The sequence below is a fragment of the Triturus cristatus genome, chromosome 9 (assembly GCF_964204655.1).
Source record: "Triturus cristatus chromosome 9, aTriCri1.1, whole genome shotgun sequence".
Lineage (NCBI taxonomy): Eukaryota > Metazoa > Chordata > Amphibia > Caudata > Salamandridae > Triturus > Triturus cristatus.
This window is the reverse complement of record NC_140592.1, coordinates 183,534,435-183,558,830: the sequence shown is the minus strand read 5'-3', so window position 1 is coordinate 183,558,830 and position 24,396 is coordinate 183,534,435. Positions and strand designations below refer to the sequence as shown.

Here is a 24,396-nt window from a genome sequence, read left to right as displayed (position 1 = left end):
AGTTTGATGTTTGATGTATGTATTGTCACCTTGAACCCTTGTTAGCATTTCCCCCTGGTTCAGGTTTTCAGGGTTGCCCCTGTTGTTCATAATCTTGTGTGCAGTCAGCACGGGCAGTAGCAGCAGTGCTGAGTAGCTCCATCTCACCCAGTCTTGGGGAGCAAGGACAGGCATCATGCAAAGCTCCCAGAGGTGTGTCGCTCCCCAAGAGCTCACTGAGAGGAGCACGACTGTGCTCCTAATTTCAATGCTATGCTGGGGAGATAGGGTTCTTCAGAACAGGATGTGTGCGGTGGCCTCCAGTGACGGAGTCCCCAGGTCGAATTAGGCTCAGTAGTGGGAGTCCCAAGCATACCCCACCACATTAAAAATACCATGCTGAAGGTTATGCCATCTCCCAGAAGCTTGGCCCTGCCAGGGGGAATATAAAGGTTTCATTGTGGAGCACCATGTGTCAGGCTTCCCTGCCTCTGATCTGGCTTTTGTTGGGGAGCAGGACTCTTAAAACATCAGTTGATGAACCTGTGCCCTGTCTGGGTGCCTGGCGCTCTCTCCTGCTTCTGAGGCATCTTCCACAGCCCAACAGCCAGCAAACCACACTTAATCCTTGCCACACTCCTCAGGTCCCACAGACTCCTGGCTACATAAAGGGCACCTATGTGTCAGCGGAGTCAAGATCCAGTCCACATAAGTCCCAGGGTAATTGTGCAGGGTCCGCCAGCAGATCCATTATGACGACTGTTACTTGGGGGACACAAAAGGGCCACCACCATTGGCACTGGAGAGATTCATTCTAATCCTAGGGGTCAGCTAAGATAAAGTCCATCAGTCCATCCTTGCAGTGGCATCAGGTAGCTTTTCTTTCCAGCTGGGCATTCTTTTTCCTTTGTCACTCCCAGCTCCAGTGCCTTCTCAAATGTCTCTCCCTTGTGCAGAGGTTTTTAAGCGGGAGTGGAAAATTCTGGAAGGTGGTCACCTGTGCACAATCCTTGGGTACCATATCATCACTCCTGCACAATAATCTGTGGCATTTAAAGATGGTTTTTCAAGTGTTCCATGAAAAGACCTTCCCCGGGAACCTCAGTCTCACCCCCAACTGGCATGGCTCCATTATCCCTTTGCACTAAAACTTCAAAGGAGAGTTCTCTTATGTGTGGCTCTAGAGGTCTGGCCTGACATGTTTGTTTCCATGGGCTTGAGATTGTCCAGGCTAGGTGCAACGTGGCTAGTTAATTGACATGCAGGTTTCGTCCCCACACCTTCCTTTCCCAGAAAATCCTTCTGCTGGCTAGCAGAGAAATTCCCTCTGCCCAGTAGGGGGGACAAAGGTCTAGAACTGGATTATGGCTGAGCCTGGGAAACACAACAATTCTTAAAGTGCCCCAAAAAGTACAGTTATAACAAAGGTGATAGTGGATCGGCGCTTGGTGTACATGTTTTCCCTTAAATTGCTACCTGATTGGTATCTCTAGGCCTAAGGTTGATGGAAGTGCAGTGGCGCACATTTTGCTCATAAGGTATAATGCTGTGAGTGCCCAGCGTTTTTCAGTCAGTACTGCAGACCTACACTATCATTGCTCACCTACATTATAAGGCCTACACCAGATCAGCACCAATCTGTGAAGGGTCTCTACTCTGACCTACCTCTGCCCAGATACAGGGCTAAGCTACACAGCAGTCTCACATGCTCAGCCTAAACATGTGTGCACACGGATGTGATTACATAATCAAGTGTGACCAGGCCAGAGCCTCTTAATCTAGCTGCACAGCAAGGTGCCTTATCTTAAAAGGTAGACACTGGTGGTATGCACACTCAGCCCATTTCCGCATAATCTACTGTGATTGAAACTCAGGTGGTGAAACTCACTCACAGTATTGTCCAAAACCGGGTAGCCAAAAGCAAAACATCCAGGGGGATTCAATGGGCAGAACCTACCATACAACTGTTGAGTATAAAAGAGGTTTCTCCAGGGGAAAAATATTTTCCAGGGGGTTGTCAGAAATGGGATTCCTGGTTGGCTGAAGTATGCACCCAGGCCAGGCAGGATCCACCTCTCTAGTCATGGTAAGTGAAATACACACTAAAAGATAATCTGTGCTCACCCTCAGGTAGTTTGGCACAGAGCAGTCAGGCTTACCTAAAGAGGCAATGTGTAATGTATTTGGGCAGCACACGCACAGTAACACAATGAAAACACCACAAAAATACTCCACACAGGTTTAGAAAAAAGAGAATATTTATCTGAGTAAAACGAGCAAAACAACAAAAATCCAATAGTAGAAGTTGAGATATGATTTTTTTAAAGAATAAACTAAAAATAGTGCTTAGAAGCACACGCCGTCAAACTGAGGTCACAAGGGACCGGTGTGAACCCAAAGTTCAAGCTGACCACTATAGATGGCAGGCCGGCTCTAGGACCCAGACAGGTTCCGCTGAAGAAATACCTTGGCTGGAGCAAGTGTAGAGGTCGAGAGCCTACTGCATCATCATCGAGCTGCGCAAAGGGGGTCCTGCGTCATCATCGAGCTCCTTTGAAGTGAATGCAATGCATCGTTGTCGACCTGCGCAATGCGTCATCATTGCGCCACGCAGGTTGTGGAACTGCTGTCGTTGAGCAGCCTCTGTGTCAGCGACGAAGGAGGATGCAGCAGAATTTCTCACGCAATGCAATGCATCAGTTTTTGCAGGAATAAGCTACAGAAACCACTTCTGAGGCCCAGAACTTGGACGGGGTTCCCGAGGAAAGGGCAGGACTCACAGAAGGCAGAGACCAGCAGCACCAGTTGGATTACAGTAAGTCTTTTGTGTCCCTGAGACTTCAGAAAATAGGCGGCAAGCCAGCAAGCTCTTGGAAATCACTTGAAAGGAAGGCAGAGTCCAGCTCTCCTTCCAGCAGAATCAGGGAGTGGCAGGCAGCAGGGAAACAAGCAGAAAGGCAGTCCAGTAGAGTTCTTTAAGCAGCACAGCAATCCTTCAGCAGAGGTTCAGTTCAAGATCCAGAAGTGTCTGAATTAAGGGGTTCAAAGACCCAGTACTTCTATCCAAAAGTGCCTTTGATGTAGGGGGTGACTTCAAAGCAACTCTTTGAAGTGTATAAGGATCCCTTTCAAACCTGTCCTATCTGCCAGGCTACCAGTGGGGTTAAATCAGTGCTTTGTGTGTGGACAGGACACTAACTATTGAAGTTTGTCAACACTTCCCATTCCTCCCTGCCCCGGAAGATCCTTCAGAATGCAGATGAATGCAGATGTGGTCTCAGAATGCAAATGAGCTCCCCTTTCTGTGTTTGTGGCTGTCTAGAGAGAATGCACAAAGTGTGGCTATCACCCAACCCAGGAATGTATTGAAGACAGGTTATAAGGCACAAAAAGCAGTTAGTACAGAAAATTGCTCACTTTCTAAAAGTGGGATTTCTAAAACAGTAATGTCAAATCCATCTTCACCAGTAAGGTGGATTTATCATTACAATTCCAAACATGTGAAACATGCATAAACTACTCCTCTCTGTGTGGGAATTACAGCTTAAAAGTCAATTAATGGAATTCAGAATGCTGGCCTATGAGAGGGGTATGCCTCACAATAGTGAAAAACTAAATAGTATATTTGTTACTACCAGGACATGCAAAACATACAAGTACATGTCCCACCTTTTACTTATATGGCACCCTGCCTGAGGGGGGTACTTTTATGTAATAAAAGGGGTGTTTAAGGCTTGGCAAGTAGTTGTAAATGCCAAGTCGACGTGGCAATAAACTTCACAAACAAGCTCTGCAGTGGCAGGGCTGAGACAAGCTTGAAAGGCTACTTCTGCGGGTCGAACAATCAGTGCTGCAGCCCACTAGTAGCATGTGTAGTATAGCCCTGGGTATTTGGTATACCACTTTACAAGGGACTTACCAGTGCAACAAGTATACCATTGTCATCATGTTTAGGGGACAAGCGCACACATGAACTTATTGCTAGTTAGCAGTGGTAAAGTGCTCAGTGTCCTAAGGCCAACAAACAGAATCAGCAAAAATGAGAGGCAAAAGGCAAAACGTCTGTGGAAAGACAACCCTAGGGATGACAGGTCTAACATGGATAAAATATGTTCTTTTTGGAGATACAACAAACGAAACAAAACTGAAATTGCACATTGGACTTGGCTATTTCAAATGCAGAATCTGTATATACCTCTCTATTTGGAAAATATTTATGTCTGAATAAGTCACATGGCTGGAAACCTGCAATTCCTGGAAAGGTATATGTATTCCAAAACAAAAATTGCAACGTTCAAGCAGGCGCGTGCATATCTTAACCTCTTCAGTGCCCATGACGAGATAGTCTCGTCATGGAGCACGGTTGCGCTGTGCCCATGACGAGACTATCTCGTCATGAACCCCACCCACTAGTGCAACGCCCGGCACAGGAGGGGGAAAGGGCGTGGCACTGAAGGGGTTAATGTACTTTACTTTTCTAAGAGTATGTCCATTATGACATCTACTCACTGCAGTTTTTTACTTTTATGTATGTTGTGCTGCATCATTGATGCCACTGATAATGTCATATGTAAGGTAATGTGCCAGTGACGTGGTTGCTGATGTAATTTGTGATGTCATGCATGTGGTCATGAGCTGTGGTTTGAGGAGTGTTATATAATCAGCAGTAACCGAAGAATTTTTGGAGGGATTACATTTATGTATGCAGAGGGAGAGAAGCAGGGAGAGTGAAACGACAGGTAAGAGCTCAATTAGAGCTGTACCAAAGCTAGAGCATACTAAATTCTATCAGAGTTTCCCCAGCTGAATGTGTCAAAACAGATATATAGAACCAGGATTAGGAATGCTCTTCAAAATATTATTTCAGCTACAAAGAGAAATAGTCATGCAATGTGTCAACTCACTATTAAGCACATGCATACATTCAAGGCCACAAACATCATGTGCCACTTAGATGTTTAATGATTTTCATTTCATAAGTAAGAAGTTGCAAACGTTTGCTCGAAACAATGTTGAATGACTGAAAGTTAAACAGATAAAATGATGACACGGAACGCAGATGCAAACAAGGTTTATTAAAATATTTCAAACAAATTTGGCAAAAAAAATTCTATAGCGTAAAAATGAAAATTCATGCAAACGGATATACCTTTAAAATAGAAAACACGATAAATGATTAGTGATCACCATTAAGAATATTCAACAAATGATATTTAAATTCCAAAGCTTATTTATTTCACAAAGTGCACCTGCTAATAAACTAAACGTTCCACCATTTGGAAAAGATATTTCGTTTTAATTTTTCAAATCACAAATCTTGTAGCAAAATCCTAAAGCTTGTTCTTTTCAGGATGGTTATCTACAGATAGTTTCGTAATTCACAGAAACAGATATGCCGAAAAATCACTGTAGCATAAGCGTAAAAACGCATTGATAGCACAGCTCATAAAACAACTGTTGATGGTCAATCACTTTCTGATTGAAAGACGACTGCATGTCATGATAAAATGTAGAGGTACATAGAATTATTTTGGTTTGAAGATATACTCGGAACGGAAGAGTTCTGTTTCCAGGGGCGGTGTTACACCCTCAAATAAACCCATTATTGGCTTGGTGGTTGGGATTGGAGGCCCTGGGCTGGGTCTACAATCTGCATCGATTTTTCTGACCCAATAATGAAAAACAATCAGTGATCTTTGATGTAAATGGGAATAAGAGACACCCATCTGGGGGCTGAATTTCAAAACGTGTCCTGTAAACAGTACTAGCTTCTCTGCTTGTCCAAATTGTGTGATACTAGGCAAATATTTTATTTCAAAGAAATAAAAAAAAGTCTTTATTATTACTAGTGCGTTTTCTTTATTATCATTTGTGTGCACTTTTAAGTACTTGAGTTCAGGATGTTCGCTGTACAGGCATCTCTTTTGTTCGATTTAATAGACGATAAAGTTGCTTCATTGTCTTTTGGGGTGAGCCATGAATGTTTCTAAAAACTATCACTGTTAATAAATGCCTCTCCACGCAGTGATATTGTTTAAGGTACTAAGGTGAAACACTTGAGCATGTTAAATAAATTCACTTTTTCGAATTTTAAAAAGATTATATCATATTTGTACTTTGTTTGTTGCACAATGTACATGCCAAATGTTTTCTCTTTGAACCAAGCCAGACCCAAGGTTTGGCTTGCCCTATTAATCTGCCTGCTGGCCCTCCTCTACTTGCATCTCAGGCTTAGTATATGGGGCAGACAGTCATGTGATTAAATGGTTTGTAAAAGGCAAGGAATAGAAACATGTAGCCCTGCCCAAATGCACCGATTTGACAACTCTACCGTCAAAGCTTCTCATAGCAGAGATGAAGAAGAGAGCGTGCAATGAAAATAGATTTCAAAAAAGTGATGCCAGGGCAGGGGCTCCAGGTCATTGTGTTTTATGGGACTGTAGCCATGAGGTTCCAGCGAGAAGTACCAGACCCAGGTGAAATGGGCAGGTGCGTACCTTCAGCGGGAGTGTTTGGGATGTGACAGCCCTGGAATGTATTTTTGGTTTGGTAGTTGTGTTTGGTGGCCCTGAGTCAGGTCTGCTATGTCTGTGTCAGTTTTTCTCATCATTCTCATTTCACTTAGAGGTTTTAATGTGTTAATTTTTTTGGATCAGTTTGTTAAATATATATAGTGACTGGTTTACCAAAAACATAGCAAATCTGCACCCATAGAAGTATTCCTTGAACGGGTACAAATGTACTACTTTTGGGGATTCACAAACACTGGCAGTAGTAGGCTTGAAAATCTGTGCCAGTTTAAGATTTTCAGGCATACTGCTGGCAATCAAACACCCAAAAAGCGATAGGATAAACGCATGCAGATAGACTAACCAGTGACAATCACTCTGGGTAGCATTCCAAACCATTATTTCTGGCCTACTGGGCCCCTTTAGACAGTGTGCAACAAAATGTAGATCAGGACTTACTCTGTTCCTCATGGAAACATCCATCCCAAACATTGGTCATCTCACCCCTACACCCTGCAGGCCACTGCTTTTGTGGTTCAGAAGTTTGAGACACACACCTGCTCGAATCTCACTGGCCACTGATTGTAAGTGTGGCACAGACCCCTCTCTCCTATCATTCATGATAATTAAGAACCCTGGAAAAAAGGGTATTTGCACACCTAAGTGGCACATGGGGTCCACAAATAGCTGTCTTCATGATTGCGGATTCCATTGTATTAATTTTAAAACACAAATTTGCACTTGTGTATACTCACAAAAGTTGGCAAACACCTACAAACTCACAAGACTGATATTCAGAAAAGCTGTATGGGGACTCCCCTAGTCCCCGTTCCCCCGCACCCACCCCACCGGGATTTGTTTTTAGATTATTTACTATTTTATAGGGAAAAGACTGAACAAATTTTAAAAGGGCAAATAGAAGTGAATATCCCCAAATTTGTTAGGGCTTTAAAGGGATGATTACCCCACAGAGAAAATACATTTGTTAGCAAGTGCTAATTAATTTATGCATTACATTTTTGCATTTGGGAATGAACACTTGTTATATTTTCAAATGAGCAAACGTTAGGCATGTGAGTATTCTTGAGAAGGGAAAACAGTTGCTGCTTCCTAGCAGCTTGCCCTAAACTCATTAAGGCAAAGAAAACCAGAAATATGCTCTCTAAAAGTAAACATAACCCCACAGGAGAAAAAGTCCAACGTGCTTTGTGAATTGAGCCAGGTCTAATCATTTATTCGCCCCCATCAATCACGTAGGTGGAGGAAGAGGTACCTGTTTCTTTCAGCATCTCTGTCTCCTTGCCCTCCACACACGCACATGGATGACGCGAGTGCAATGAACAGAAAGGCCTGAAAGGAGCAAAAGCGCTGGAATGCCTTTATTGTACATTCATATCTAATGCAGGCGTGTTTAGGGAAAAATAAATAGCTGCACTTATACATTGCATAAACCTAACTGTAAAGAGATATGCAATATGGCCCCTACCTACTTCACAGATTCCCCTCCGACTGACAAGCACTTGGTCAGAAAAGCGATAGGCGCTATGTAAAGGTATTTTGTGCATCTGCAGGCAAATGAACTTGTCATGCCCACTGCCCAATTTCGAAAAACGAAAAAGTGCTAGCACTGTTGTTTGTGCACAGACTCTCTCTCGCTCTCTCTCTCTCTCTGTAGGTAAGTCAACTTAACCCTGTTATGCACCTTAATTATCAAATAACGTAAAGAGTCTTGTTGTACACAGGAGCATTGAGATGCAGAAATGTCTCCCACAGGTTGTCAGCATGGTAAAGAAGTAATAACACGTGCGTTTTCACCAATATTCAAACAAAACGACGCTGCGCGGTCTACACCCCTTCCCCTTCCTTAGTTACTCCAGTGAGTAACTGGAATATGGAAAATGTTGATCATATCCTAAAACATACTCTGAAAATGATTTCCATTTTGGGTCAATTTGCCTCAAACAGTGCAAACCATTTTACTGCGTTTCTTGTCTTAATCTTGCACAAACACAGTTCTGGGACATCTGCGCCTAAATGTTAATTGGTCCCGCGTGGAGCTGGACGGATTTTATGTTGGGAAATGACATACAAGGGTAATGAGGGGCCCAGCAATCAGAGATCTGCTGGACGCCTTGTTTGGCAACTGTGTGAAGTTCTGCATGTTTTGTCTGTATAATTTGGTGACTTCGTATTTCTAAAACTTGCTAGTTTAGCCTCTGCTCAATGCATTCATTCCCTATGTTATAGTTTAAGACTTTTATAAGAATCCAAATTAGCTTCGAAAAACCATCTCCTAAGTGAGAAAGTAAAACCACCAGCTTCAGCACCAATGCCAATGGCAGACTGCATGCCCATCCTCATCACAATTTCACACGATAAAAGCAGAGTTAGCGAGTGGAGCATCTGCCATCGCATTCACTCCCCCACCATTGATGAACTAATGTCTAACTGTGTGACATTTACATGGAAATCAGTGACACTGTAGCAAAGGGCACAACAACATCAGTAGCTGCAAATACTTCGGGCCTCATTTATGAAAAGTGACGCATCACTGCGTGAAAACAGTGATGCGCCACTTCTCACTGCGCCCTCCCTGCGACTCCAGTGATGCGTCATATTTACAGTATGACGCATCATGTCGCAAGGAGTCACAGATACGTCAGTATTTCTGACGTATCTGTAGGCGCAAAAGTGACGCATCGCTGGAGTGTGTCACAAAAGTGACGCAACTCCAGCAATGTGTCCTTTCACATGGGGCAAGCCCCATGTGAAAGGGCCTGCGTCAGTCTTACGCCTGCTGTGAGGCAGGCGCAAGAAATTGACGCATTTGCACACTAGAAGTGGCGCAGTGAAATCTCGTAGATTTCACTGCGTCACTTCTACGACCCTTTGTTGCGTCAAAACGCCCCCCTTGCATACATTATACCTGGCGCAGGTACAATGTGGCGCAGGGGTTTACAAAGTGACGCATCTACCTAGATGCGTCACTTTGTAAATATGGCGCAACATGGCGCATGTTTTATGCCACTGGTGCGTCACAAAAAGTGACGCACCGGCGGCGCAAAAGTGACGCAGGGGCTCATAAATGAGCCCCTTCGAATCTGAGCAAGATTAACGTAAAGACAATAACAAGTTCACAAAAGGAAAGGTCTGGATTTTGAGTTTTCTCCATCATGATGCAGGCGTTATTAGGAGAAAGGACTTCAGCTGTAAGTGTTATTTAAGGTTCCAAGTTTCAGTGGTTTTACATTGGATGGTGTAACAGGTTTTGGTGGTGAAGTCCGCTTAAGAAATGTCTGCTCAGGCTCTGGCTCTGTTAATTTTGAGCTCTTGAACTTGGGTGTGGTGTGGTCTTCCATCTTCTTGCTCCTGATCTGCTATTAAACTCATATAATTGTCCGGTGACTGCGAAAAGAGAGACAAGTGTAGTTAACCTCACTGTCAACATTGTCATAAGATATTTAGCATTGTTCTGGGCACCAATACAAATTTCAAGAGCTAATTACAACTTAGATCATGCTATGAAGCTAAGGCCGTATCAAAATATCTGAGAAAAATTGTGGATTGTACTCCACGTGCAAGTTACTTTTTTACACCTGTGCATAATTCAGTAATATATGCTAATTCACAATTATTTTTTTGAAGTATGAATGTAAATTAGGATTGATGTACATATTTCATGAAATTCTGTGTGATTTTAAAAAACAAAATATTTTCCCTGCTGCTAAAAAAAAGTGCATTTCAGTAACGAGAAAGTTGCTCTTTTGGTTGAAAACATATAACAAAGTCACAACTGTTCCTCCGCACATTTGTCTTGTTATAATCCTAGACATAAGCTAGAATAAAACACGAATGACAGGAGAATTCCTATGCTTCTGCTTTGTTTATCGTTAAAACTCCTTTGACGTCTGCTAATTCGTGTGCATCACCCATCCTTTTGAGGTCTGACGTAAGCCAACACCTTTTGATTTTACTAGAACATGTATAATATATTTACATATTAAGATTCCAGACACATTTCTTCACCCTTGGATCGTTGATATGTCATTCACATTTTGCTAATGCTCACTACAACATACAGAATGGGGAAGTGGGTCAGCTTACCTATCTTCACTTTAAGTAACTGCCTTTTGCTCTCTCACAAGAAGCCCGTCTGCACACAATCTAGTCCCCTTCAGTGCCAGTGCCAGTGTTTTTGGTTTTACCTTATAATTACTTAAGTTTTGCCTTTGTGTTAAAGATCCCGATGCGATGGCAGGACGCTTCTGATGCACATTCCATCTTTATCTTATCTTATCTCCCTCTTTTACTTTTATCTTAATGCTATTTGGAATATTGTGCAGGTTTAGAATGTTGAGTTCGCGTTTACATGCAGAAGAATTAAGATATGTTATACTATGCATAGTCATTGGCGAGTACCTAGGCTCGGGAGGTGTAAAGCATTTGTAGTTAATGAAAGCTTCACTTAGAAGTCTACACATCAGTGGCCTGGAACCTGCTGGGAAGGCTGCACAAAGATCTACTGTGCTACTACGCAACTCAAAACCATACAATCATACGGAGAGATAATGTTGCAAGGTTGAGATTAACCAGGTGTCAGACAGCCTAAAGAGACCGTCCAACGCAAAGTGATACAAGAAACTGTCATCTGCTTACCAGTACTGAGTATAGAGAGTCATCATGCCACATCGATGGAGGGAGTGACTCCAGAGAAAGCAGTCGGGGTTGTGCTTGCTGATCTATCCATATCCAAAGCGGCACCCCTTCAAAGCTGCCGAGTGGAGCTCAGAACAACTCCAAAGGTTTCTGAAGTGCAGAATGCTGAGAGCAGTGATCGGAATTGTGATCGTTTGCTCATCCAATGGAGACCAAAAGGGAGGTCAAGGTTCCACGGGCTGTCCAAGATGACCCAGAGGCCAGCACACTACAGGCTTTTAGTGATGGTATAGATGAAGCAGGTCCAAGCAGACAGCAGATGGTGTCAAAAAGAACCCTACCCTCTGTGTCAGCCTATCTCATAAATGGTTACAATGCTGCCGCCTTCTTGAAGCCACCACCGTCATTCGATATGCTAAGTTGAATATTTGTGACAGAAGTACTGCCTGGATAGAGACATTTGATGATTTCATTGATGCAATTGAAGAAGTGGATAACAAGAAGATTATCAAGTACCTTAAAGCTCACAAAATTACATATAGTCAAATCAAAGCAGCCTTGAATCTGAAGTTCAATCCAATGTAAAATGTAGACTATGAAAGTAACATCTTCAGTCAAGAATTACAGAAAGCCAGTGAGACCATTGAAACATTTGTTGAGAGACTGGAAACGCTCATCAAACAGTGTAAGTTCAATTAATTTAATGATGAGGAAGCTATCTGACTCTTGCTTGTAAGATTCGTTCAGACGATGAATGCTGAAAGAGAAACTTTTATTCTGGAGTAAGTTCTCATGGCTGCCAGAGCTGAAGAACCTGTTAATCGACAAGCTGCTGACATGGAGGCTGGAGGTGCCCAGAGTGATTCAGTCATAAATGTGAGAAATAATCCAAAACACCAGGCCGAGGGACACCAAGTGAATTTTCCACAGAAAAAGAAGTTGTGCTTCAGGTTTACCTCTGTTTCCACATACAGGAAAATGTCCCATCATTGGGAACATCTGCAAAGGCTGTGGAAAGACCCATTTTGTGACGGTGTGCAAGGTGAAGGAAAAATGAAGTGTGTCCCGACGTGAAGACAAAATGGCTGCCCAAGCGTTCCAGAAGCGACATTCGACACACGCCCATAAGGCCAAGCGACCACATCAGCTGAGGCAAATTGGCACCAAACTAAGTCGATTGACATCTAAATCTTTGACAAACAATTCTTCTGTATCAATATCAAGAGAAAGTGAAGAAGATGGTTATGCCATGTCGATGTTTACCTAAGAGAACCATGTACTTGTTGGATTGGCCACCTGTGAGGAAAAACACAGTTCCAAAAGAAATCAACATGACAAAGCACCAAAGTTATACAGACATTGTCTGAAGCTCACACTAAAAGTCAATGGTTGTGCAATACCTTTCATTATCGATAGTGGTGTGTCAATAAATATTATGCCCGAGAAGAAATATAGTTAACTGTCTCCATTGCCCCAACTTAAGACATCAAAAACAAGAGTACAAGCACCCATTCATGTTCTTCAAGGTACAGCGTCAAGTGTCTGTTTTCGTAGCTTCATCACAGCTGCTGATACTGGACTGATATCAGTGAACTATAATATGAATGCTCATCACAAAATAGTAAGTCAATTCCCTTTGCTGTTTCATGGGTTGGGAAAACTCATGACAATCAAAGTCCAATCACACATTAATGAGGACGTCTGTCATATTGCTCAAAGAGACAAACAAATTTCCTTTCACTTAAAGGAAGCTGTTGAAAAAGAACTTGTATCTTTACGCAAACACAATATAGTCCTTCCATATTTCCAATTCGTTATTTTATTTCATAAATCCATTGTCTCATTAGAAAAACTTCACAATAGCATCCAGCCGACGTGTTTCGATCAATAAGGACATCATCAAGGCCTCATATTCCACATAGAATGCATGTTCTGTAATGTCAATTTCGGCTTAGATCACAGACCCCGTGTTAAGGTCCTTATCTTTCGTCATACACGGTCTCTCCCGACGGCCGGTTCGATAACTCCCGCTGTACCAGGAGTTGGAACCCGTGGATATTTACAGGTACATTACAGCCTTTTCTACACATATTGGTTTGCTCCGTTACAAGAGACTCTGGATTTTGGCGTTGGCAGCACAGCAAGGCACCCCTGTAAATTGAAATGAGAGCCCTGCGTCATGCATGTACCACTTTACATGGTGCAAAAGTGATTCAGGGCTCTCATAAATAAGCCCCTAAGTTTTGGTGTGTCATCAGCCGCAGGGCTATTCCAAGATGTCACTTAATATAGCCTTATAGCCCGCCGTAGCGGGCTATACCGGCTATTAAAGGCCCACTGCATCGTTAAAGGCCCGAGCCAAAGCAGCGGGACTTTAATAACCGGTATAGCCCTGCTACGAAGAGCTATAAGGCTATTAGAACATTCTGCCACAAGAGGGCAGAATGTTCTAACAAATAAAACAAAGCTGTGGAAATGAGTAGAATGGTTTGGTAGGCTGTGATGTAATAGAATCACAGCTATGACAGGATTCTAAGTTAAACCAGTAATGCTTATGAAGCTGAAGGTGGCTGTGTATTTATCTGCTCTAATAAACCAACTTCAACACTTACCAAAGAGAGTGGATTACTACAAATTTGGCGACGAGCGATCTTGTGCAGGGGACAAGAAGCCAAACCTTCACCCCTGGAACAACACTAATTGAAAATTAGTGCTATTGGAAGATTTCTTGAATTCATCTTCATGAATGAACTGTAAGTCTGCTATTTTTGGCTATCTAATTGACTTCAACGTCTAGAGGAGACTCGTGGAGTATATACATATTTCTACATTGTAGTGTTTGAAAGTTCAACTGCTGCTGGGACCTAAAGTGAAGACCTTTCCTAACTGTATGATTGTTTTTGAGCACCTTAGTCAAATTACGGTGTGGTGTAGCTTGATTTGGCAGCGTGTGACATTCAGAGACTCAAGCAAGGCGAAAGCGAAGCGAAGCATTTTTTTAAACTTGATACTTCTACTGTGCGGTATTGACTATCTTGCAACTGCAGTGTTGCCATTTAAAACTATGCACAAGCCATCTACAACGCGCAATCTCCTACCTGCATGAGGACGCGTGCAGCTCCAAGGTGTCTTCTGTGACGTTCATTCCTTTCGCGGCTCTTATGGGATATTTAGTGCACAAACGCACCTTGAGCCATCCTGCGTCCGCGTGAGCAGCGTGCCGCCATTTTTTGCTTGGCACGCTGATGCAGAGCCAAGTAATGTAGTTTTTGTAAGCTACGTGTTTTGCCAACCACGTTGTCCGACGGATAAAACGCGTGTGAAATTGACACGTGAAATTAATAAAGCAATGCGCAGTGAGTAATTAGATATCCGCCAAAGAAATTGGCGCGTGTACATGAAAACGAGTGAAGTTAAAGCCAGCAATTGAATAAAAAAAAAAAAAGAAAGGAGAAAGGTTGAAACAAAGAAGGGACTAGCCGGGTTCTGGTAACCATTTGACATTTGAAATAGATATCTACACTACAGCATAATATATGTTAATTATTTTAATCAATTATTTTAGTTGGTTATTTTAATTATTTATATTAATTAATTATATTAGTTAATTATTTTAGTCTGTTGTGTTTAATTGTTATTCCAGGTTACTATTAAATCTTTCACCTAAATAACAAAATGTCAGATGACTCCATGTCAGCGCCTCCAAAATTTTTACCTGTTCCAGGTGAACCTGCTATACCGTGGAAAAGATGGAAGAACATTTTTTTTACATATTTATTGGCGATTGGGGGTGATAAGTACGGTCCTGTGAGGAGACAGGCAATTCTCTTGCATCATCTTGGCGTTGAAGGTAGGAGAATATACGATGATTTACCAGAGATATCCTTGGGCATGGGAGATGGTCAACCTGTAAACATTTATGAGATGTCTCTTCAGATGTTGGAAAAACATTTCACTCCAAAAATTAATGTCGTTTTTGAAAGACACAATTTTTTTTGCAGAATACAAAAAACTGATGAAAGCATTGTGTCGTATGTGGCATCTTTGCGGGGGTTAGCTATAACATGTGAATTCCAAGCTCTTTGTGATTCATTAATAAGAGATCAGATAGTCAGGTGCACAAATAACAAGTCAGTGAAACAAAAATTGTTATCAAAGAACCCTACTCTGGAAGAGGCCATCGAAATTGCGAGGAGTATGGAGGATACTGATCACTGGATGCGAGAAATTGATAAAGGAAAAAATATTGCTGAGAGCACAACGGTAAATAATGAAAAAGAAGTTTCTGCAGAAGTAAAAGATGCTAAGAAAGAATTCAAAAAAACGACAAGCAAAACATATGGAAGTGTTGCAACTAAAACAGGTGAAAGAAGGCCCATAATTTGTTACAGATGTGGTTGTCCTGGACATGTAAGCTCCAGCTTTGCATGTGGGGCAAGGAATGCTACATGCAGAGTATGTGGAAAAAGGGGTCACTTGGCAAAAGCGTGCAGATCAAAAGGAGGTGTGCAAGGAATAAGTGTGAAGGAAGTAGTGAGAGAAGAAGAGGAGAATGAACTATTTCTCACTATTGATGGGATAGAAATAAATAAACACCATGAAGTAGAAGGGATAGACAAGGCTGGTTCAGAGATCATCTTGAATTATGATAATAATCCTATGAAATTGAGGAAGAAGAGTACTGAGAAGATTGAAAAACCGCATTGTGAGATTACTATAGGAAAGGGAACGGTAAGACTGTTGGCTGACTCTGGAAGTCTTTTCACTCTGGTGTCAAAGGAAGCATTTCAAGAAAAGTTGGATGGAAAAATGAATGAACTTCAACCTTCTGATGTTAAGGCTGTAGGCTATGGGGGTTCAAGGATCAACATTTTGGGAATGCAGTGGATGAGTATCATCTTTAAGAAAAACGGTGTTTATGGAAGAGTCTATGTCACTGATGAAGGATCCAATTTGTTGGGATGGAAGCATCAAAGAGACTTGAAAATTAAATTGGATCCGAATGCTGTCGAGCCTGTAATGGCTATTGAGTCTAATGTAGGAAATGTACCTTCTGATGTTCAAACAAGTAACAAATGGGGAGAGATGTTAATGAAGAGGTATTCTCACGTATTTTCTAATGAATTAGGTATGCTAAAAGGGTTCACGCATCGAATTATTTTGAAGAGTAATGCGAAACCGATCGTGCATAAAGTGAGGACAATACCTCACATGATGAAGGAACCTCTTCAGAAAGAATTAGAGAAACTGTTAGATGCTAAGGTGATCGAACCAATTGAATCATCGGAATGGTTGTCTCCAATAGTCGTTGCACCGAAGGATGGTGACAAAATTCGGCTATGCATTGACTTGAGGGACCTTAACAGGAACATTTGGGTAGATCGTCAGCCATTACCAAACATTGGGGAGATGCTAAGTATGATGGGTGGGGGACATGTTTTTAGTGTGTTAGACATGTCTTCGGCATATCATCAGGTAAACCTGCATCCAGAATCTCGTCCACTAACTTCATTTGTTACACCTTTAGGGGCATTTCGATATTGTAGGATGCCATTTGGGCTGGCATCAGCCTCTGCTGTTTTTCAGCGGGTAATGCAGGACATATTCAAAGGTATGGAGAGGGTACTTTGTTTCCAAGATGATATAATGATTGTTGGAAGATCTTTTCATGAGCATGATGAAATCATGGAAGAAGTCTTGCAAAGAATTTCCAAATGTGGCCTGACGATAAAAAGAGAAAAGTGTCAAATGAGGTTGGGGGTGGTGAGTTATCTTGGTCACCAAATTTCTGCTGAGGGAATAAAGCCTAAAAGTAGCATAGTAAAGGCGGTGAAGGAAGCTACGTGTCCCACTAATAAGGAGGAATTGAAGTCTTTTCTGGGCCTTGCTGAGTATTGCTCAAAATTTATTCCAAAGTTCACGGATTTGGTGGAACCTATGAGACTTTTGTTGAAGAAGGGTGTCAGGTATGAGTGGAATTTGGAGTGTGAAAAGGCGTTTGATGATGTAAAAACTAGTCTGTCGAGTGCACCGTCGTTGGGGCATTTTGATCCTAAGAAGAAATCGATTTTAATCAGTGATGCAAGCAATGTTGGAATAGGAGCTGTTTTGTTGCAGGTGTCGGATGGGAATGAAAGAATAATTGGATTTGCTTCTCGTAGGTTGCAAGGTGCGGAGAAATCTTACTCGACAATAGAGAAAGAGGCGCTTGCATGTTGTTGGGGCATAGCGCATTTTAGATTTTATTTGTGGAGGATACCCTTTGTTGTCAAGACGGACCACAAGCCTTTGATTCACATATTCAAGGGTGGTCGAGGTTTAGAAGGTAGTGTGACTCCTCGAATATCGAGATGGTTGTTATCTGTTTTAGAATACAATTTTGTCGTAGAGTATGTACGCGGAAACAAAAATATTATAGCTGATTGTCTTTCCAGAATGCCAGTGGAAGGTGATTCGTGCATGGAAGTTCTGGATGATTTAGTTTTGGATGTGGCAGCTGAATTTGCTATTAGTAGAAATGAGTGGGAGGAGGCAATGGAGTCGGATTGTGAATACAAAGAATTGAAGGAGTTCATTATCAATTGTTGGAATAAAGCTGAGGTGACAGCAGTACATAAGAAATATTTGTCAGTAAAGGATGAACTTAGTCTACAAGGAGATAAAATACTGAGAAGAAATAAGATTGTTCCGCCGACTCAGTTGAGAACGAGATTATTGAGAATTGTGCATGAAGGACATTTGGGCAGGAGTTTGACTAAGCGGAGGTTAAGGGAGTCTTTTTGGTGGCCGGAAATGGATAAGGATGTGGAGGAGTTGGTGAAAGAATGTCATGCATGTAGCAATAGTGATAAAACGAGAATTGTGAGAAAAGCTCCTTTGAAATGTGTTGGGTTACCAGAAAGACCATGGGAAAAGTTGGTGTTGGATGTTTTAGGCCCGATCGAGAAATTAGGAAGTGGTAATCGTTATTTGGTAGTGTTGGTGGATTACCATAGCAAATGGTTTACGTGGAAATCTATGGGTGAAGTCACCACTACTAATGTGATCAAATTTTTGAAAGAAGTATTTATGGAGGAGGGGGTGCCTAAGACATTAGTGACAGATAACGGTGTGCAATTGGTATCTTCAGAAATGAGCAGTTTTTTGAGTAGTCTTGGGGTATCTCACAATAGAGTTGCCTTATTCCATCCACAAGCTAATGGACTTGTGGAAAGGGTGAACCGCATTGTGATGGGTAGCATTCAACTTTCACTAGCTAATGGTTTGTCATGGAGGGATGAGTTGAGAAGGATGATGTGGGGTCATAGGATTACCCCTCATTCGGTGACAGGCATTTCTCCTTTCATAGCTTTGAAAGGAAGGGAGCCAGGTACTAAGGAGTCTCCGATGTGGTTGAGAGAAAAAAATCAAGTTTGGGTGGATAGAGAGGGAATGAAATCAAGAGCACAGGAAAGTCAGTTTCGTGGTAAGTTAGAGTTTGATCACAGGAAAGCAGTTAAGGAGATTGTGTTTAGGGAAGGTGACTGGGTTGTGATAAGAAAGTTTGGATTTGTGAAAAAAGGAGAAAGCAAATTCTCTCAACCGCATAAAGTGGTATCTGTGAATGGTACTGTGGCTTTATTGGATGATGGTAAAAGGTGGAGTGTTGGAGATTTGTGCAAAGTATCGCATCTATAAAAGGATGTGGATTGGGAGAGTGTGGTTGAGAAATAAAAATCGATGGAAAGTTATGATGCATTTACGAGATGAAAGTTAAGTTATTGTGTAGATGTTTTTTTAATTCTAATGTTTAATTCTTTTTCATTTTGTGAATGTTTTCAAATGTTTTCTTTTATTATAAGGAGGAAGATATGTGGAAATGAGTAGAATGGTTTGGTAGGCTGTGATGTAATAGAATCACAGCTATGACAGGATTCTAAGTTAAACCAGTAATGCTTATGAAGCTGAAGGTGGCTGTGTATTTATCTGCTCTAATAAACCAACTTCAACACTTACCAAAGAGAGTGGATTACTACAAAAGCCTTCATTGAGCGCGAGGGGACTGAAATCCCCTCAGGCTCCCTGAAGCCTTTGTTCACAGTCAGAGCTGTGAACAAAGAAACGGTGGAATGTTGGAGCTCCGGGCTTATACCAGCCATTATAAGCCCGGAGCTACTCCATTGTTTTCAATGGAGCTTCCAATATTCCAATGTTCTAATGTGTCATACAGCCTGCCATGAATGCTTTCAATTGCAGTGAGGACATATTGGTTTTCGGAGCTACAGAGAAAGAGCATGACACAGTTTCATGCAAGTGTCTCAGTTGCTCGCTGATTCTGGTTTAACTTTGAATGCAGAGAAATGTGAGGTCCATAAGACAAAGTTAAAATTCTTTACCTATATCTTTTCTGATGGAGCATGACAACTAGGGGTGGGCGGAATTTGCGGAATTAACCTTCGCAAATTATCGCGAGAATGTTTAAAATTATCGCAAACAAGCAGAAATATCGCGAAGATGCGGAAGTTTTTTTCCGGCATGTTCGCGAGATTTTCTGCATGGTTGCGGGTCGCCAACTTACCCATGTGGTTGCTTGCGGGCGCGGCCATCTTGTTTTGAGTTGTTCTCGCGGTGCATGATCGCGAGAAGAAAGACGTGATCGCGCGACGCATGACGTCACTGCGGGCGCGAACTGTCGCGAGACAGCGCAAATGGCTAAAAACAATACAACATCTCATGGAGAACGCGACCGGATCAAGAAAACTTGTCGGCGAACGCAGGGATTCAGGTAAGGCGATCGCGCGCGCGCGAGAATGTATCATTTTACAGCGCGAGCAAGAAACAAATTATCGCCAAGCTGCGGAAACCGGAATTTTTGACATTTTCGCGCTCTCCGCGGAACGCAAAAATGTCAAATTATCGCAATTTCCGCGAACGGAACGAAATTTTTGCCCAGGCCTAATGACAACCGATCCAGCTAATGTACAAGCACTGTCAACTGCTAGCCTCCCACAAGACGTTTCCATGTTACGTTCTTTCCTTGGCATGGTCAGCTATTGCTCTAGATACATACGAGACTTTGCTACTGTCAGTGTGCCATTAAGAGACTTGACGAAAAATTATGTTTCTTTTCTTTGGTCACATGAATACGAGCAAAGCTTCCTGAAAAACAAGCAAGCTATTGAGAACACTACCGAAATTGCATATTTTGATCCAAAAGTTCATACTGAGGTTGTTGTTGATGCTAGCCCTGTTGAGTGCCATTCTTGCCCAGCACAACAGATACCCTGATGCTTGAAGATGTAATGTGAAATATGCAAGCTGAACTTTGTCACAAACTGAATGTGCTTATTCACAAACTGAGAAAGAAAGCTTTTGACCAATCATCAAGTATTGTTGACTATCTTTGGTAATCCAAAAGCAAAAATGCCTCCTTGCATGGACTGTTGGGGTCTGCAATTGCAAGATTACAACTACACCATTGTGCATCGACCGGGGACAGATAAGAACCCTGTAGACTACTTATCATTAGTGCCTCCACAATGCCCTGGCACCCATTCTAAGATGGCTGAAGCTTATATAAATTTCATAGTGAAACCAATTACCCCAGCTGCCATTTCATTGAAAAAATTGTGACAGCCATAAGTCAAGCTAGTGACATGCTGAAACTGAAAGACATTATTACATGTCAGTTTTGGTACCAACACCCTCGACTTCTTACCAGCGAGAGTAAATATAAAAAGTTTAAGAATGTCAAAGATGAACTGTTCATTACTCATGAGGTTCGAGAATTATCCTTCTGGAGAGTCTGCAACAACAGATAGTTGAAGGGGCCCATGATTGACATTGTAGAATTGTTGCCATCAGACGAGCTCTCGAGACCGAATCTGGTTCCCACATCTTGACAAGAGAGTTGAAAGAGAACTAAAGACTTGTCAATATGCAGCTGCCTGCCATCCAAAACTACTTGACTCCCGTTAAACATGTCAGAGTTGCCAATGCATGCATGGTAAGAAATTGCAGTGGATTTCTTTGGTCCTCTTGACAATGGACATCACCTGATCATGATCGTTGATGAATATACACATTTTCCATTGATCCAAGATCTCCCATCTATCACTTAGGTATGTGTAATTGAGAGAAAAGACAGCATCTCACTTAGGAACGTGTCATTGAGAAATTAGACAGCGTTTTCGTGACCTGGGGTGTTCCTGTGATCTTAAAGACTGACAATATCCCACCTTTCAACAGTTGAGAATTCAGAGAATTTCTCAGTCAGCTTACTGTGAAGCATCAGAAGAGCAGCCCTCTTTGGCCACAGGCCAATGGCCATGTCGAACGTTTCATGTGTACTCTCAGAAAGCCATACGGCGTTCTGTACTAGAGAAGCTCAACCTTAAAGCTGTCTTACATTTTACAATTCGAGTCTTGCCATTCGAACCCTCACTCAACCAAAGGTGAAAGCCCTGCAACTTTACTGTTCTGGAGAGCCATGACAACCAAGTTACCTCAATGGACCAACAGAAGAGCAAATATTGAGAAAGAAACGTGCATAAAAACTTGGATCACAAGAGGAAAATGAAAGCCTATGTGGACATGTGTCAACATGCAAAAGATGTCACGTTCTCTAGAGAAGGTTGATTTCAATGCTGAACCATTTCAAGTTGTGACCAACAAAGGACACATGGAGACTGCCTAGCATCCTGGGAAGTTCATTACCGAGACTCCTAGCATTACCGACATGTGGCTCATCGCTTGTCAGGCACTGATGTCAATGTAGATACTGGATCTGAAAGGACAAGTCAAGAACCCCTTACTGCTGCTATCTCTCCATTACTAACTCCAGTGATGGGCATTTCTACTGCCTGTCCCCAACTTCTGAAGACACACGTGCGATCCCAGTACCACGAAGCCTCATTAAAGAGCTTTAATTGCAAATATTTGTAAAAAAGAAATCAAATGTTTTATTTAATAGAGGGGGATTTGTAGTGTTATGTGAGTTTGCAATGATGGCACCTTTGTGGCTCCTGTGTGATATTAAGCTCCGTGTGTGGCAAAGTCATTGACGAGTGCCCAGGCTGTGGATGACGCTACACCAGGGAGAACCAGTGGCTAACTTCTGCCCCCTTTCACGGCTCTTGCTGTGAATGTTCATCAGCTAACAGCCATGGCCCTTTGCACACTGTTAACTGTAGAACATTCACAGCAAAGGCTGTGAAACAAAGGCTTTAGAGCCCAAGGGGGGTTTCAAGCCCCTGGGGCTCCGAGAGGCCTTTGTGTTTTTTTTTAGAACGTTCTGTCCTCATGGGGTAGAATATTCTTATAGCTTTATAGCCTGCTGTATCTGGGCTATACCGGCCATTAAAGGCCCGCTCTCTTTTTAAAGGCCCTTGACTTTGGCCCAGGCCATTAACGCTATGGCAGGCTACACTATAATATGGATTCATCCACTGCCTATTGTAAAAGCAATCTTATGTGTATTTGGTCCTCACAATATAAAACCATGAATAAATAATTAAATTATGCAGTTGGTGGTATGGAGTAAACACAAAGGTCTTGGATTTAGAGCACTCGCTACTTGTTCGAAGCTGTTATAAATCACCTTCCATTTCTCAATGGAAACACGTTTTGTTATATTTATGTGGTTTTATATAACACATACGAGACTGAAATGAGACTCCGAGCACTTCACAGACAAAACAGCATTAATTTACGATTTATACAGGTCTTGGGAAGAAATGGATGCACATGTACATTAGTATTAGGGAGACAAGATTTACAAAATATTTTAGAAACACATTAAAATAGCTACCTATACAAATACATCAATATGAAAACTCAGAAAATACCAATATTGTATAAAAAATACAATAGAATGTCACAAAGTTGAAATTATATAAGGATAATATTGCTATCCATGTCCTTATTGCTGGGAAAGAATTTCCGTTGGAGAATAGGGTCAGATTTATGTGAGGGGAAAAAGTAAAATAGTGGAACAACAGATAAAGGTAGTATTCAACTCAATAGTACACCCATGCACTTTTTTGTGCCTTTAAGATAAGAATTTTATAGGCGATGTAGGGCACAGAAATTTAAAGATTTACTCAAGGCTGTGGTCCATACTGATTATAATGCCTGAGTTGTGATGATGGCTATGGTAGCAGATTTACCACAGGTGGAAACGTATTTCTGTGGTCGCTTTTATTAGGTTATGGATGATAAGCAACGTCCACAGAAAAAAAAGGTATGTCTGATTAATGAATGACAGAGCAGGAGACTTGGAATGTTATATTCCTAAGGGTATTCCAGCTATTTTCATAAATGAATCCTTTCCCAGAAATTCTGATATTCTAGATGTATTCCTGTGAAGCTGCACTTTTTTACACATACAGAAACGAAGTAAGTCTTAATTTCTGCATTTGATAATGTAATTCACGTGCATTTGCAATGTTCTCTTTTGTTTCTCCATTGAGGAAAAACTTTCAACTACACCCTCGCTAATTATAGTGGTGTCCTCTGCCCATTTTCACCCTGAAAATGGATTTACTCTTGCCCTTGACAAGTCACAGGCTAGTTTCATTGCAAGATACAACTTGTGTGGAGTCTCTGAATACCAAGAAATCTGCACTTTGTGGGGATTCGCACTCTTTTGCACTAATGCGGGTGTACTACGCTGAAAAGATCACAACTCGTTTTTTAGGTCTCGCCTGAGACAGCGCTTTAGCGCTGCTCTCGCGAGAGCTTTTGTAAATGGGGAATCTGGAAGTGCAAACGAGTGCTTTCAGGCCTCCAAATACAGTGCATGTGCGCTGGCCGGGCACGCGCACCATTTGGAGGCCTGAAAGCACTCGTTTGCTTTTATTTTCAAAGATCGGCAGTAAAGATTGCAATCTCTTTGTTCCCAGCATCAGTGAGATGCAAATGAACAAACAGCGTGAGGCCAAAGGTCTTATTTTTTTAGAAACAAACCAGGTCACTGCTACAGTGAAAGGAACAACAAGCATTTACAATGCAATAGGTCTCGCATTTACGCGAGTTTGAGCTATTCACATTGCAAATAACAATGCCTTTTATTTGTGTTTTGGTTTTTAAACATAAATAAAAGGCATCGTCATTTCCAATGCCAATAGCTTAAACGCGCTTAAATACGAGGCCTATTGCATTGCAAATGCTTGTCTGAATAGATGTAATCACGGGTAAAATGATTCCATGCTGTAAAATCCCAAAATTCTGAATGAAGAAAGCACTGTTCTCCTGTAATTGCTGCTGTGTCAAC

General features: G+C 41.9%; 1 pseudogene across 1 annotated transcript in view; it reads right to left on the bottom strand.

Annotated features, from left to right (window-relative positions):
• Positions 1-9,616: 9,616 nt before the first annotated feature.
• LOC146797602 (cadherin-related family member 3-like) overlaps positions 9,617-24,396 on the bottom strand; it is a 706,232-nt pseudogene continuing 691,452 nt past the window's right edge. Inside the window, exon 20 of the transcript XR_014969047.1 lies at positions 9,617-9,893. The product of XR_014969047.1 is annotated as a cadherin-related family member 3-like (transcript). The remainder of the gene's footprint in view (positions 9,894-24,396) is intronic.